Source organism: Suncus etruscus, chromosome 1 (assembly GCF_024139225.1).
Source record: "Suncus etruscus isolate mSunEtr1 chromosome 1, mSunEtr1.pri.cur, whole genome shotgun sequence".
Lineage (NCBI taxonomy): Eukaryota > Metazoa > Chordata > Mammalia > Eulipotyphla > Soricidae > Suncus > Suncus etruscus.
In genome coordinates this window covers 38310519-38324995 of record NC_064848.1, presented here as the reverse complement: position 1 = coordinate 38324995, position 14477 = coordinate 38310519, and positions in this window count along the sequence as shown.

The following is a 14477-nucleotide window of genomic DNA, read 5'->3' as shown; positions in this document are numbered from 1 at the left end:
TATCCTTTGTATGTTTTCCTACATATCTTAACTAATGGAATAACAGGACTTTCTAAAGCATTGCCTTTATTATGAATTATTTTTATGATAGATAAAGAAGAGAAAAGTCATCTAACTCAGTTTTAAATTCTGTTTAACTTCTAAGTTGATGAGATTAAAGAAAAACCACATATTTTAATATTTTTAAATTAGTAGATCAGGCTTACACAGTACAAAATTTATAGTAGACAGTAAATTTTTAGTAGATAGAAAATGTATCATATTGCTATCACTTTACTTCAATAAGAAACACGTGCATTGTGTTTAGAAAGTAAATGAGGTAGGGTTCACGTTTTGCACATGGTCCACCAGATTTCAATTTCCAGAACCAAATATGACCCCCAGGAGAAAACTCCAACCTCATAGCTAATAGTAATCCTGATACCACCAATTGTGGAACAAAAAAATTTTATGCTTTGCTTAAAAGTAAAGAAAGAAAAACAAAAATATGTAAGGCAAGCTAGGACAGTGTAGGTTAGGGAGGGCAGGACAGGGCAAGCAAGAAGTATGATGAAAAAAAAAGGGAAAGAAATGAAAAATGAAAAAAGGAAAGAAAGAAAAACAAAGAAAAAGGGAAGAATGAAGAAAAAAGGAAGAGAAAATTAAAGAAAACAGAGGAAGAGAAAGAAAAGCATAAAGAGAAGAAAGAAGGAATGAAGAAGAAATAAAGAAAAAGAAAAAGGAAGGTAGAAGAAATAAAAAGATAAAGAAAAAAGGGAAGGAAGAAGAAATGGAGATGAAAGGAAGAAAGAAAATGAACACATGTGAGGAGTATACAGTTTCTTTTAAAGTTTTCTAGAGTTTTTTCTTCTGGCATTCTTTATACTGTCAACATTCTAAAACAAAAAAATATAAATCTTTTTTGTAAATGTACTGAAATTTAGATTATTAGTAAATTTTGATAATTAGATTACAATTATTACGATATTACTAGATTACTAAATTAAATTATTACTGAAATTTAGATTATTTTATAATATTGTTCCTTTAAGTAGCTTAATATTTTTGTAATTATTATTTTTGTTGTCTTCTGGTCCATTTTAATTTTTTGTTCATTCTACATATTAGGGTATATAATCTATTCAGGACACAAATTCTAGACCATTGGATTATTTTCTTTTCATAAGTAATCTTGATTTTTACATTCTTAATGGTTGTGAAAAATAGAAGTCAAATAATATTTTTTGAATTGCAGCAAAACAAATAATTCATTTTCTAATATTTATTAACAAATATTTTAAAGATAAAAGAATTAATACAGGGTAACGTGCTTGCATTGCATTCATCCAATTTGTGTTGATCCCTGGTACCATATGCAATTTGCTGAGCATAGAGCCAGAAATATATCCAGAGCACAGCTGGGAACACCTGTCCATTCTTTTAAAATTGAACACAAGAGAAAAATTGACCTGAACTCTACTATTGAGTAATTGCCAATGGAATATGGATAATCCCACTTTAAGACTTCTACTGTTTCCCACATAACTTCAGTAATTATGTTAGCTTTCATCCAGCTCCATAGACATTATTCTTGAAGGAGATATAAACAAAGTCATGAAAAAGTCCCACAAAAGCTGCAATATCAAAAATAGTACTTGGTATTTATTGGAATGGGGCCAAAAACAACTCCAAAATGTTCCCTGTAGGAATGCGTGTCTCAAGCCAATGTGTATCTCAAGCCACCTAATGTTCAGAAATCAGGAGTTACTCCTGGCTCTATGCTCAGAAATCACTCCTGACAGGCTCAGGGGACCAGATGAGATGCCAGGATTTGAACCACCAACCTTCTGCTTGCAAGGCAAACACCTTACCTCCATGCTATCTCTCCGGTCCCAATACATTAATAATTAACAATTTCACTTTACTTTTTATCTTTACTTTTTAAATAATTTACCAACTGCATAAAAACAAATATATTATAGCAATTATGTCAACTATATGATATATTTTTTGAATAAAGTAATATATTTTTTAAAAAGAGACTTCTACTGTTTCCCACAGTAGATAGATATAATTCTTCCAAATTTAAGAAGGCCCTCACTGTGCCAAATTAAACTCTGTAAATTCTAAAATACTCAACAATACTTGGGGTTTATACTTCTTGAAATTCAAAACATGGGGTGTTAGCTATAAGAAATATTTAAATTAATTTAATTGGCTCCAATTGCAATAGTTCAGATAAAATAAGCTATTGCGTGGGACCAGAGAGAGTTCAGTTAGCAAGGGTTTGCTTTGCATATAACCACCCTGGGTTTAAACTCTGGTATCCTATAAGGTACCCATAGCACTGCAAGTAATAATTCCAGAATGAAGAGCCTGGAGGAAACTCATTGCTTGATGTGGCTCCAAAACAACAAGCAAAAAGATAATTTGCTTTTAGCTTTAATTTTAATAATATCAAGATAAAAGTTAAATATATTTATTACCTTTTTAATGCAATCTAAATAATTGTCTTTATAAAATTTTCATTGAAAATGTTTATTTATATGTTTTAAATATAAAATATGTCCTAAATTAGTTTATTGGTGTGACCATTAGGTGCACAAGGATAAACATCAGATTAAACATTTCTCTTTGTGGTCATTTGTACCTACACATAGCAGAAAAGCAGTTTTGATTTCACACTTTCAATGTTGCAAATCTAAGTTCTCTTTTGAAACAAAAGAAAATTTGCTCATGTTTATTATATAGTTTTAGTACCAAAATTACTTTAAAATAATTTGAATACATATTTTTAAAGAAAAGAACCTATTTTCTCTGATAGAGTGAGTACTATTTCTATTCTCTGATAGTAGGGGAGTTTCCATTATTCAAAGGTTACATTATACCACTGCTGAGAGAGTGATATAAACAGTAAATTCACTGGGAATGAGAGACACAGAAAGAAGTTGCATTTTTTTAATCAAAGTGGGTCACAAATCTTTCACAGTAATATTTTAGATACATAGTGATATTGAATCAGGAGGGTTCCCACCATCAGTGTTGTCCTCCCTCCACCCCTGTTCCCAGCATGCATTCTTTAAACAAGTAAAAAATTTAGGGAGCATTCATTTTAAGGTGAACTACAAAGTACAACTCTTTTTTAATAGTAATAGTGAATTATCATATAAATAAATAAAACACATTAGAAAAATTTAGGAAAACTTATCTGGCATACAAGAAACAGGGAACTTTTATCTTTTTGTTTAAAGAAATATAATTGTCAGGTTACACGTAACAATGCAAAAAAATCAACAATTTTACCAAGACATAATTACTATTTGCATATTCATGAATGTAGTAAGTGAAAAATATTAAACAATGACACACCTGCCACCTCCAAACACACATGGAGATCTTTATCATTCAAGTGATCATTTATTTCTCCAGTGAGGAAGCCCTGAGCCAAATTGGTCAGGAAGCAGATGCCCTCTCATTACCATCTCTGTTTTATTTTCTTTGTTTATTGCAGACTCTAGCCATAATCTCATAGGAAACTAATATCCTCGATCCGTCATAATAAGGAAATTTTATTTGGCTACTTCTACAGGGGTATCAATGAAACTGGTACTTTAATTCTTCATATATAATATACCCTTAAGCAGTATAAATAAAATTACATGTATGATTTCAAATATATTGTCTGAATTCTTACTCAACTTAATGTTAAAATAAGGTAAAAGGTTTTGCTCACTCTTCAAATCAAGCGACTCTATTTCTGGAGGGGGTGGGAATATGATAGGAACACATATGGTTTACTCTTGACTCTATGTTTAGAAATGACTCCTGGCACACTCATGAGGTTATATGTGATGCTGGATATCAAACTAATATTGGCCTGTGAAAAGCAAGTACATTACTGTTCTATATATTAGATTTTAACAAATACTATTTAAAAAATCACTGAACACAGTGACAAAGCCTTGCAAGTAAAAATTCATATCTATGCATGCAAGTTCCTGAGTTGAATCCCTCAAAATAGACATACACCCAAAAATCCCAGACAAAAGACATTTTTCTCATGCTTTCTTTATATTCAAATAAATAGAATATTTAGACTTACTGTAGCTAAGTTTATAACTAAAATCCAATAATTAGAAATATAAAATGAGCCAACAAATAAGTGTTGAAAACATCATATATGAAGTTGAAATTTGTGGGAAAAAAGTAACTATTTAGCCTCAGTTTTTAGCTGGTAATATTTTCATAATAAACATTTTACCATTCTTCTAGTTAGTGCATTTGATCATTAAATCAGCATATGGTAGGCAATTACTGAGGTACTACTTAATAATAGCTCTCTATTTCATCAGTACTTTTTGATTATGAGGAAAGATTACGTATATTATTCATTTAAAATAAATCACAAGACCTTCTCTTATAAATCATCTAACTTGATTTTTATCAATTACCAAAAACCAAAATCTAGCACAATGAAACAAACTGATTGTAAATAGAATGAAAAACAAAGAAAGAAAAATAATTTCTTTAATGTGAAAATTTGTAGTTGTCACAAAAGCTTCCTAATTGAGAATCTGTATCATCATCTGCATCATCATCATCATCATCATCATCATCATCATCATTATTATTTGGTTTTTCAGTCACACCTGATGACGCTCAGGGATTACTACTCCTGGCTATGCACTTAAAAATTGCTCCTGACTTGGGGGGACTTTATGGGATAACAGGGTATTGAACCATGGTCCTTGCTAGGTCAGCACGTGAAAGGCAAAATGTCGTACCACTTCCACCACCACTTCGGCCCCAAGAGAATCTATATTTATTAATAGTAGTCTATAATTCTTCTTGTGCTATTACAATGGTGACATTTTCTCATTTTATACTTTTCAGAGTATTGTAATTTTTCCCTACTGTTCTTATCACATAAATATAGACACACAGATATACAGATAATGTATAACAACATCTATGCAACACAAACAAATATTTAGTATTTTATCTAATATGTTAAATGTATATTTTATATAATAAAGAGTTTATAAGCAGTTTCATTATTTTTGAATATATATATATATATATATATAAGTACATATTATATATGTGTGTGTACAGATAGATATACCTTGCCTTTAATCTCTGCAGCACTAGAAATTTTGGTATTGTCTTATTTTTGGGGGTGTAGGTCAAAAACAGCATTTCACAGGCCTTAAACCTTGCTCTCAAGGATCATTCTTGGCGGAGTGACAGATTTAAAACCATGGTCAACTATCTGCATGGCAGTGTCCTACCCTCTGTGCTTTTGTTCAAACATTTTGTTGATTTATCTTGAAGTAATATCTATAAAAAATGTTTGGTTATTTAAAATATAACATGGTTTATATGATTCAATATTTATAATATTTCAATAGTTCATTATTTATAATATTTCATAGTGGTAATATTTAAAATGTTACAGTAAAATTTAACTCAGTTTCAGTACCAGGTTTAGATTTTCTTGTGAACTTAAGTAACACATTTAATTATTTTCCCCATTTTCCTATAAAATAAAAATAGCTACAATGATTATTCTTATATAAAATTATAAGATATTTATTGGAAGTTCATTCACTTTTATTCTTTCATTAATTTTCCATGTTCTAATTTCTATGTAGACATATGATAATAACCTGTACACTATCATTTTAAAATTTCCAGGTCACTAAGCAAGTTTCAAAATGATGGATCTTTCTACCCATTAATGGCTCATTGTTATGGAGTCTATAATAGTAATTGACACATAGATGATAAAACTAATTAATTGTTTTAAAAATTTAGCTAATAATTCTATGCACCTACAAGTATTTGAGATGCTTATATCCAGAGATAGTACTTAATAAATATTATCTGTGAATTAGTAGTAGATTTTAATTCCTTTGCTTCAGTTTTCTAAGCTTTCAAACTTCAAGACTTAGTCTGTCATTTGGGATAAATTGACATTAAAAAAGTACTTGCAGTTTCTTTCAGTATCACTATAAAATTTATAGCAATAAATATTTTTCTATATGTCTGAATATGCTACTATTTTTATTGATAACAAATGTGATAGATTTTCCAATGTACCATACAGCTCTCCATTCAACTAAGAACTTTTGCCCCACCGTAAAAAAGTACAGATGGTATAAAGACTTAAGCTTTCAATTTTTTTCAGAGATTATCACATTCTGGCCCATGATTGTAAAACATAACATTTTTTATAAAAGTAGTTTAAAATGCCCATTTCTGAATAGTCATTATTACTTAAAAATTACAGCAGTAGTAGCAGAGCTCTACTGAACTTGTTGCACACCTGTTCAGTTCTATTTCCTTTTATATACTTCCAAAGTTGTTTATACCAAATTCTCTTTTTAATAAAATTTCTACATCCCCAGCTCTGTTTTAAAGTGACCTTCCTATGGAACATTTATTTTGTACAGCAGAAGCTATTATGGTAATTGAAACTTGCATCTTTTAATTCTGGACTGTAACTGAAGACCCCATTTTTAGTTATAAATAAGGAAATAAAATCGCTATCTAAAATTTATGTTGAAGTATAATAAACTGAAAATGATGAAGAGACATAAAGAGACAGCAAATTCACAAGTACTACTATAATATTTTAAAATGATATAAAGTTGATGTATAAGTGACAAATCAGTTGTCTAGTTATTCAGTAAAATATGGAAAAATTTAATTCAAATATATGTCCTCCATTTTGCAATAAATTTATTTTTCAACATTCCCATCACCAATGTCCCAAATCTCCCTCCTCCCCATAATATTCATTATATCCTCAGCAGATTTGTTGGAAATGGCTGTGTAGTCATGACTGCACCCCTTTGTCATTAGCCCAGATTTAACATTGGTTGCTATTTGAATATAATTTTGGGCCTCTTTCTGTAAAAATAAAAGAGGCTGTTTAAGCCCAACATTTCCTGTGGAATTAACTGAAACCTTAAAGTCTACATAATAACTTCTCTTTATCCCTCTGATCAATTTTGTTTATTATAGATCTATTTATTATATATACATTTATTCTACTAGAATTTCTTCATAAACATACTATCATAAAACTCCTCAGAGACTCATTCTAAGCATCTCAATTTTATATTTCATTCCAGGGCACCTAAGATGTGGCAAAATTTTCAATTGAACCTTTATGTTTATGTGAGTAAACTCGATATTAGGAGTAACGTACTATACAGTATATTTTATCACTCATGGCTTTGTACCTTGATGTAATGTTTGTTCACTGCAGATATTGTATTTTAATATATAACTATAAAAAAGGCTCCTTAAACAAAGTTTAAGAACTTCTTAAAAAGAGTTCCTTTAGGAACTGTCCTGACAATATGTTTATTGCATAAGCTTTACTTTATCCTGATACATGATTTATTTGATTGCTTTAATTCTCACCTAATCAGTATTTACTAAACGATGTTCTATGATTGTACTGTGACTTTATTGCATTATTCTTCCAGTATTTATCTTTTTCACCCACTTCATTTTAAAGATAATATAAAACAAAATAATAAAGATAGAGCTGCATAACCATACTAGTGATAATTCTTCCCTTTTTTAATTTTATATCATACCTTAATTTTAATTTTCTGTAGGTCATAATAATTAGAAAACATCTCTTCTTGTTCTCTATTTCTTCTATATCCTTCAATTTCTTCTAATTTCTTCAATACAGTTTACTATACTCTAATCTCACCAAATATGTCTCTTTTGGATACAATAAGATAGCAAATACCAACCTGTGTATGGATATTAGTGAGATAATCAAGATGAAGAAATCAAAGCACTGCATGAGTTTTCTCACAGTGACTATTATTACTGTTATATTATTTTTGTTATTAATATTAGTGGTACTCTCCTTTAGAGAAAGAATTGTAATGTTTTTTTATATTGTAAAATGGTAAAATATATTCCTAAACCCTAATAGAATTTATCATTCAGATACTAGTAAGCATTGGCTATGTTATTAGGGCAGGAGAGCTATATTAAAATTGAGCTATGTTTTGAAATGATAGATAAATAAATCATTCACTAATTTAGTAAAAATTAAAGAAAATAAGATTGTGTAAGTCTGTAAAGTTGTTATGGAGGTTTATAATTAGTGACTTTGTTTATTTTCTCTATTAATTTATACTATGTTTTAATAAAAAATTAAAAGTCACTTTTATTCTCTTGATTAAAGTACTTCAATTCCCATTTATTTAATTATAGAACTAATAGTTTCTCATTGTTGTCCAGAGTTATCAAAGTTTAAATATAAACATAAAAATTAGGCGGGCAACTGGCAGACCTCCGCATGTGCCAGTGGCCTCTTGGCCCGGCCTAGGGTAGGGGGGCCCGGACCTGGGACACCCAACCCCCCTCTCCCCCTTTCCTCTGGATCTCCAGGTGTGTTCCTGGGAGGAGCTGATGGGGCACCCTGGGTTTTCCCCACTCCCAGGCTGGGTCCAGAGGTTGGCTTAGGGGGTGGAGTTTGCTCTGGGGGGTGGCAGATAGCTGCTCAGCTATACTCAGGCTGTCACTGGCAATTTCATACCAGTCTACATTTTGCAAACCGCGCACTCTCCCAACCATCAGTACCCCAGATTTACTTCTTAACTTCAGTAACACACAGTTCTAATCTCTGACCAAAGACATACAGTAGTTCTAACAAATCCCAGAACTATTTAGAAGGACACAAATTGAACACATATTGAACACATATATCTTTTGAATATTTTATGGGTATTTTCTTTAACTGCTGTAACTCTCTATATATTCTTCTACCATGATGTTTCTATCCACTTTTCATCTTGTCTTTTCTTTGTAAGCTGTTCAGTAAGGATTGTTGGTGGAACTGTCCCTCAGTTTGATGCCTATGATTGAACTATGTCATGGAAATTGCTGGTCTTGTTCCTATTGCCTCCAGATGTACCAATAACGCTTCATGGCATTGATCCTTGTTTGCATAGACACATTAAAATGGGAAAACACTATACATACAGATAAGGTCTTATCTAATAAATCTCAGTACAATGTACCTTACACCCTGAACATTGATATAATGACCTGGCACAGGCCTCAGAAGAATGGGCATCCTCCATTTATGCCGGAACCAGGCAAGCTATCTACGAAACATCCAAGGTCTTTTATAGCAACAGCTGGAAGCAGTCCTCTACCAGGAAAGACACTACCAAGGGTCTGACATCGACCTCCTAAAAAGAGACTTCTGTTTACACTGAGAAGACTTGACAACAACAATGACCTGCTCTACAGGACATGGTTCTCTCTATTGCCCCTTAAGTGTGAGGTAAAACGAGAGGATGCTCTGCACCATCCTGACTGCAATATGGGATATGCAGACTCCAGGATCTTTAATACAGAAGCATGATACCAACAACAGAGACTATGTGAGGAATGGAGGTGTATTGCCACTACAGACGATGACTTGAATTGGACAAACTAGTTTGCCTGGAGCCTAGAGTCAGTCCTGTGCCAGGAAACTTCAGGGGTAGGGTCTCCTTGTATTTAGACCATAATTTTTCTTTCCATGTCCCTTATGTTTTGGTGGGCCTATGCAAACAAATGCCACTTTAATACCGTTTTTTACTATGTTCTCTTGATTCCAATCCTTAAGAAAAACAACCCACTAAAACTTTTGAGGTTAACTTAAACTAGTAAGCATGTGCATGGAACTAGATAAATGTACTTTGCCCTCAATGTTTAAGGAGTTACATAAGTCTAATGTCTTTAGATTATATGGTGTGCTGCTAAGAAATAGTATGTACTACAACTGGGGATTTGAGGGACAAAGTAATTGTATTGTACATGGGTTCAGTTTTGTTTTTCTTAATGTTCTTTGGCTGAAAGTTCAAGGCTGGGATATCATCGATGGGACTACCGAGAATTCTGTTTATGGGTGATTGGGCTTCCACTGTAACTTTACCCTGTCCTCTTTCTTTGCATCTTTGTTGTCATAATTAAAATAAAAAATAAAAAATAAAGACAAAAAATTAAATCTAAAAAAAAATTAATAAAAGTATGTTTAATACTTTCAATATCCATTGTTTAATGGCTTATGTATCTCATTGTTCATTTTCAAATAGAGGTTAATAGCTTTATTTATTATGCAAATGATCTAGAATATTTATTTAGGTTTTCAATTTATTGACTAAAAAGGAAAAAATCTTTAACCTTTGAATTTGCATAAATTAATGCAAATAATAAAAATTTGTACCAAAGTTTTAAACTGTTCCTATATTACAGGTCAAAAAGTAGCTCTAGCTATACAGATAAAATATTATACCAGGCAAATACTTATATATATATTTCAATATACATATCTAGAAATATAAAATACACTTAATTTTATAATGTATTTCAAGATAATACATAGACAAATCTATGAGATACCAATGTATTAAGACTGCAACACATTAAGCACCTCTTAGTAATTCTAGTCTTCACCTAAAAATTTATGTAGATATGGAAAACAGGAAGTTTTCAAAACTCAATTGTAAAATATTTCTTTACATTTTCTTCCTAATTATAATGCATTAATTAGAAAAATCATAAAAGGTAAATCAAGATTTTAACAAGTGGTATACAGCTGCATCATGCCAATAAATGCTGTAACCATTTCTGATTAGGACCAGTACTATAGAATTCATTTCTTGAATGAGATGTATATCAAGTCATGAAAGATCATGCAACGCAGGCCCACACAGCAGAAAAGAGGTTAAGACAAGATCTACCTTGACAAAGCCAGGCCTGCTGCCTCTATCACCCAGAATCACCATTTTCCAGTTGGTCCTGCCTTAACACTGACCCTCTAAATTCTCTTTTGAGATGCCAATTTGACAAAATTTTAGGTATACCATGATTTATTTTTTGGCTTATGTCTCCAGGGCTTTTTGGAGCAAGTGTAGGCACCCTCCTGACATATCTCCCTTCTACCAGGAAACCTGAAAACTAAGTCTAAAAGCTTCACTATCAATAATATAGCTTTGAATCTCTAGGCAATTTATTTGTTTAATGCTGTCAGATCTTTAGAAACACACAAATTTAAAAGAATGGAAACCTAAGAATAAGAGTTTCCTCAACCTTCTTTATTGTATTCATTGTATTAATTACTTCACTGAACATATAATAATTTTCATTTGTTTGTTTGTTTGTTTTGGGGCCACACCCACCTGACACTCAGGGGTTACTCCTGGCTATACGCTTAGAAATCGCCCCTGGCTTGGGGGGACCATATGGGACGCTGGGGGATCGAACCGAGGAGGATCGAACTGCGGTCTATCCTACGCTAGCGCTTGCAAGGCAGACACCTTACTCTAGCGCCACCTTCCCGGCCCCAACATATAATAATTTTCACAAATGTACTTGCTATTGTAATTTTTCTTTTTAAATTTGATTATTTAATTTTTTCTTTTATTTATTTTATTTTCAATAACTTTGCATTCACTTAATTGGAACCAAATGTATTATAATCAAGTAGGTCAACCATGTGATGCATTTTATTTATAAAAATATATTTATAGGGGCTGGGCGGTGGCGCTAAAGGTAAGGTGCCTGCCTTGCCTGCGCTAGCCTTGGACGGACCACGGTTCGATCCCCCGGTGTCCCATATGGTCCCCCAAGCCAGGAGCAACTTCTCATCACATAGCCAGGAGTAACCACTGAGCATTACCGGGTGTGGCTCAAAAACCGAAAAAAAAAAAATATATATATATATTTATAAAAAATATATTTAGATATAAATTATTGTTGAAGAATATATAAAATATTATTGTATTTATAGAAAATAAAATCGAAAGAGTAGTATTTTAGCATTTTATATTCATGTTCTAAACTAGTTTTTAAAAAGAACAATAAAAATTTTAATAACTATATTAATTCTAAGGAGAAAATAAATGAAAAATTATGAAAGGAAAGCAACATATGAGATTTTTGAAACAAACTACTATTTCTAATGTTAGATATATATTAACACTATCTATTTAAACATTTATGTTTCATAATAACCATGCATGCTAATATGTATGTATGCTTTTACTTATAAAATTAATGTTGGATATATTTTAATTTAAAGTTCAATAATATAAAATTGCTTTATTGATTAAATTATATGTTATTTATTTATTATTATTTTTCTTTTGGGACTAACCCAGCAGCTTTCAGGAGTTATTCTTGGTTCTGTGTTCAAAATCATTCCTGGCATGCTTAGAAGACCATACGGATTCCAGCTATCGAGTCTGGGTTGCTTCATGCAAGGTAAATGCCCTACTTGCTATGCTATTGCTCTGACCCTATTGGCTACATTTTAGCTGAATGATGTTTACAATAGATTTCTTTAATTCCAAGGTCATTATTTTAAATCACCTTTATATCAGACTTATATATATCATTTCAGATATCTATAATTTTAAAATAACTGTAGGATATAAAAAAAGAAAATGTGCTGAACTCTTAGCTAGATCCAGCTTAATTTCCAATAGATAAGACAATAATTTAAATTTTTCAGTTTCTAAGAAATAATGATCAAAATGACAATTATATGGATTTATGAGATAGCAGTGGGAATATAGAAATCTAATGTTGCACAATTAACAAATGACCTCACTGGTACTGGGATGAAAATAAAGTGTAGCCAATGAGACAATAGTTTCCATAAAGAGTTTTAACTTTTTGAACAGATAAATGTGTAATATTTTTACATTTGTGTAAATGCTGTATCTTCTGTTAGGGAATTTGTGAGCTGAATAGAGTGTAATAAACATCATTGAGTTGTAATCATTAAAAATTTAAAAGTTTAAAAATATAAAAGGGTTCACAAGAGTATAACTTAATGCTATAGAAATTTTTGGCTGTTGTATATTATAATTATTCAAAGTTTTCTTTAGTAAAATTATAAAGAAGAAAGAAAAGAGAGGTTTAACAGGTTATAAAGAAAATATAGGAAGAAGAAAAAGAAAAGGAGGATACAGGAAAAATAAGGTAAAAAAAAAGCAAAACAAGAAGAGAGCAAAAGAGGAGGGAGTGGAAGTGTGAATAGGAAAGGTATGAAAGAGGGATGAACAGAAAATAGGGAAAGGTTATGGTTATACTTTTGCTTTTTTATTATCAGAAACCTTGTTATTCACTGTAATATCTCAATTTTTCATACTCCATTACCCTCAAAATAACTTCTTAAAGTAAAAATGTGAAGGTGGTTGCAGTAGGCCAAAAGGTCCAATGGCCTGATGCTGTAAGGCTTGCAGAGACCTGTGGGGCCCACTTGCTGATTAGAGCCTCTTGCCCACTCAGGGATGCTAATCTGTAGTGACCATCAGCCTGGGAGTGAAAGAGAGGGATGAGTAAAAACTAAATACACCTTTTATTCCTCCTAGTGTCTAAGTCCTGTTGCTGCCCAGGAATTTCAGAGAGAGGTAGAGAGAGACGGAAATTCATTAACCAGAGGTTGCCAGGGCAGGCTGAGTTCAAGGAAGATATAAAAGAGAATAGATGTAAAGTAGGCAGCATTTTCCCAATGCTTTATTTCCCCCCATACCCTGTAGAGCCAGCTGGCAAGTCTCTATTCTTGGTCCCATTTAGCAGTCCAAGTTAAGTCTGCTTATATACTGGCATGTCACTGGGGCATGCCCAAGGAGCATGTCCATGGACGTGTCCAGACCCAGCCGCCTTATTTCTTCCAACTTCCTACCAACCAACTCTGTCCCACTGTCTCTTCCAAGTGCTATCTGACTCTCCTCAACTGTCTCTTCCAACTCAATGGTGGTCAAGTCAATTGTTATAAACTAGGGACAAATATAATTAGACTATATCTAAAATTATACCAAAGAAAACATGTTCTTACAACTGCTTAGTAATTTAGACATGAGACATCCATTCATTCTATTGATTTTTTGCAATTTTAACATTTATTTTCTTTATTGAAGCAACATGAGATGCAAAGTTGTTCATAATTGAGTTATAGTCATACAATGTTCAAACACTCACGCCTTCACAAATGTGTACCTCCTTCCATAGATATTATTTTTAACATTTTATATAAAATTTAAAATTATTTATTTATTTTATTTTATTGCAATCATTGTGATTTACAAAGTTGTTCATAGTTGGTTTTCAGACATACAATAAATAAGGGACATTCCTACTACCATGGTCAATCTTCCTCAACAATGTTCCCAGAGTACATCCTATACCATTGATTTCTATTGAATTTTTAAATCATGTTTTAAAGTATTTTTATCTATTTTAGAAATTTTAAGTCATTCAAAGAAGGACAGGCAAGAAGATGGGCTTTATTTTAGTATAAAATTGAATTTTTCTTTAACTGGTATTATAATGTATAACATCCCAAACAATAATTATTTCACATTCTTTATAACTCAAAAACTTAAAAGAATTTCTAGGTAGTTTACTTCTACCTTTGTATTCTGCTGTAGTAGAGTACTAAAATCTAATTATCCTGACAT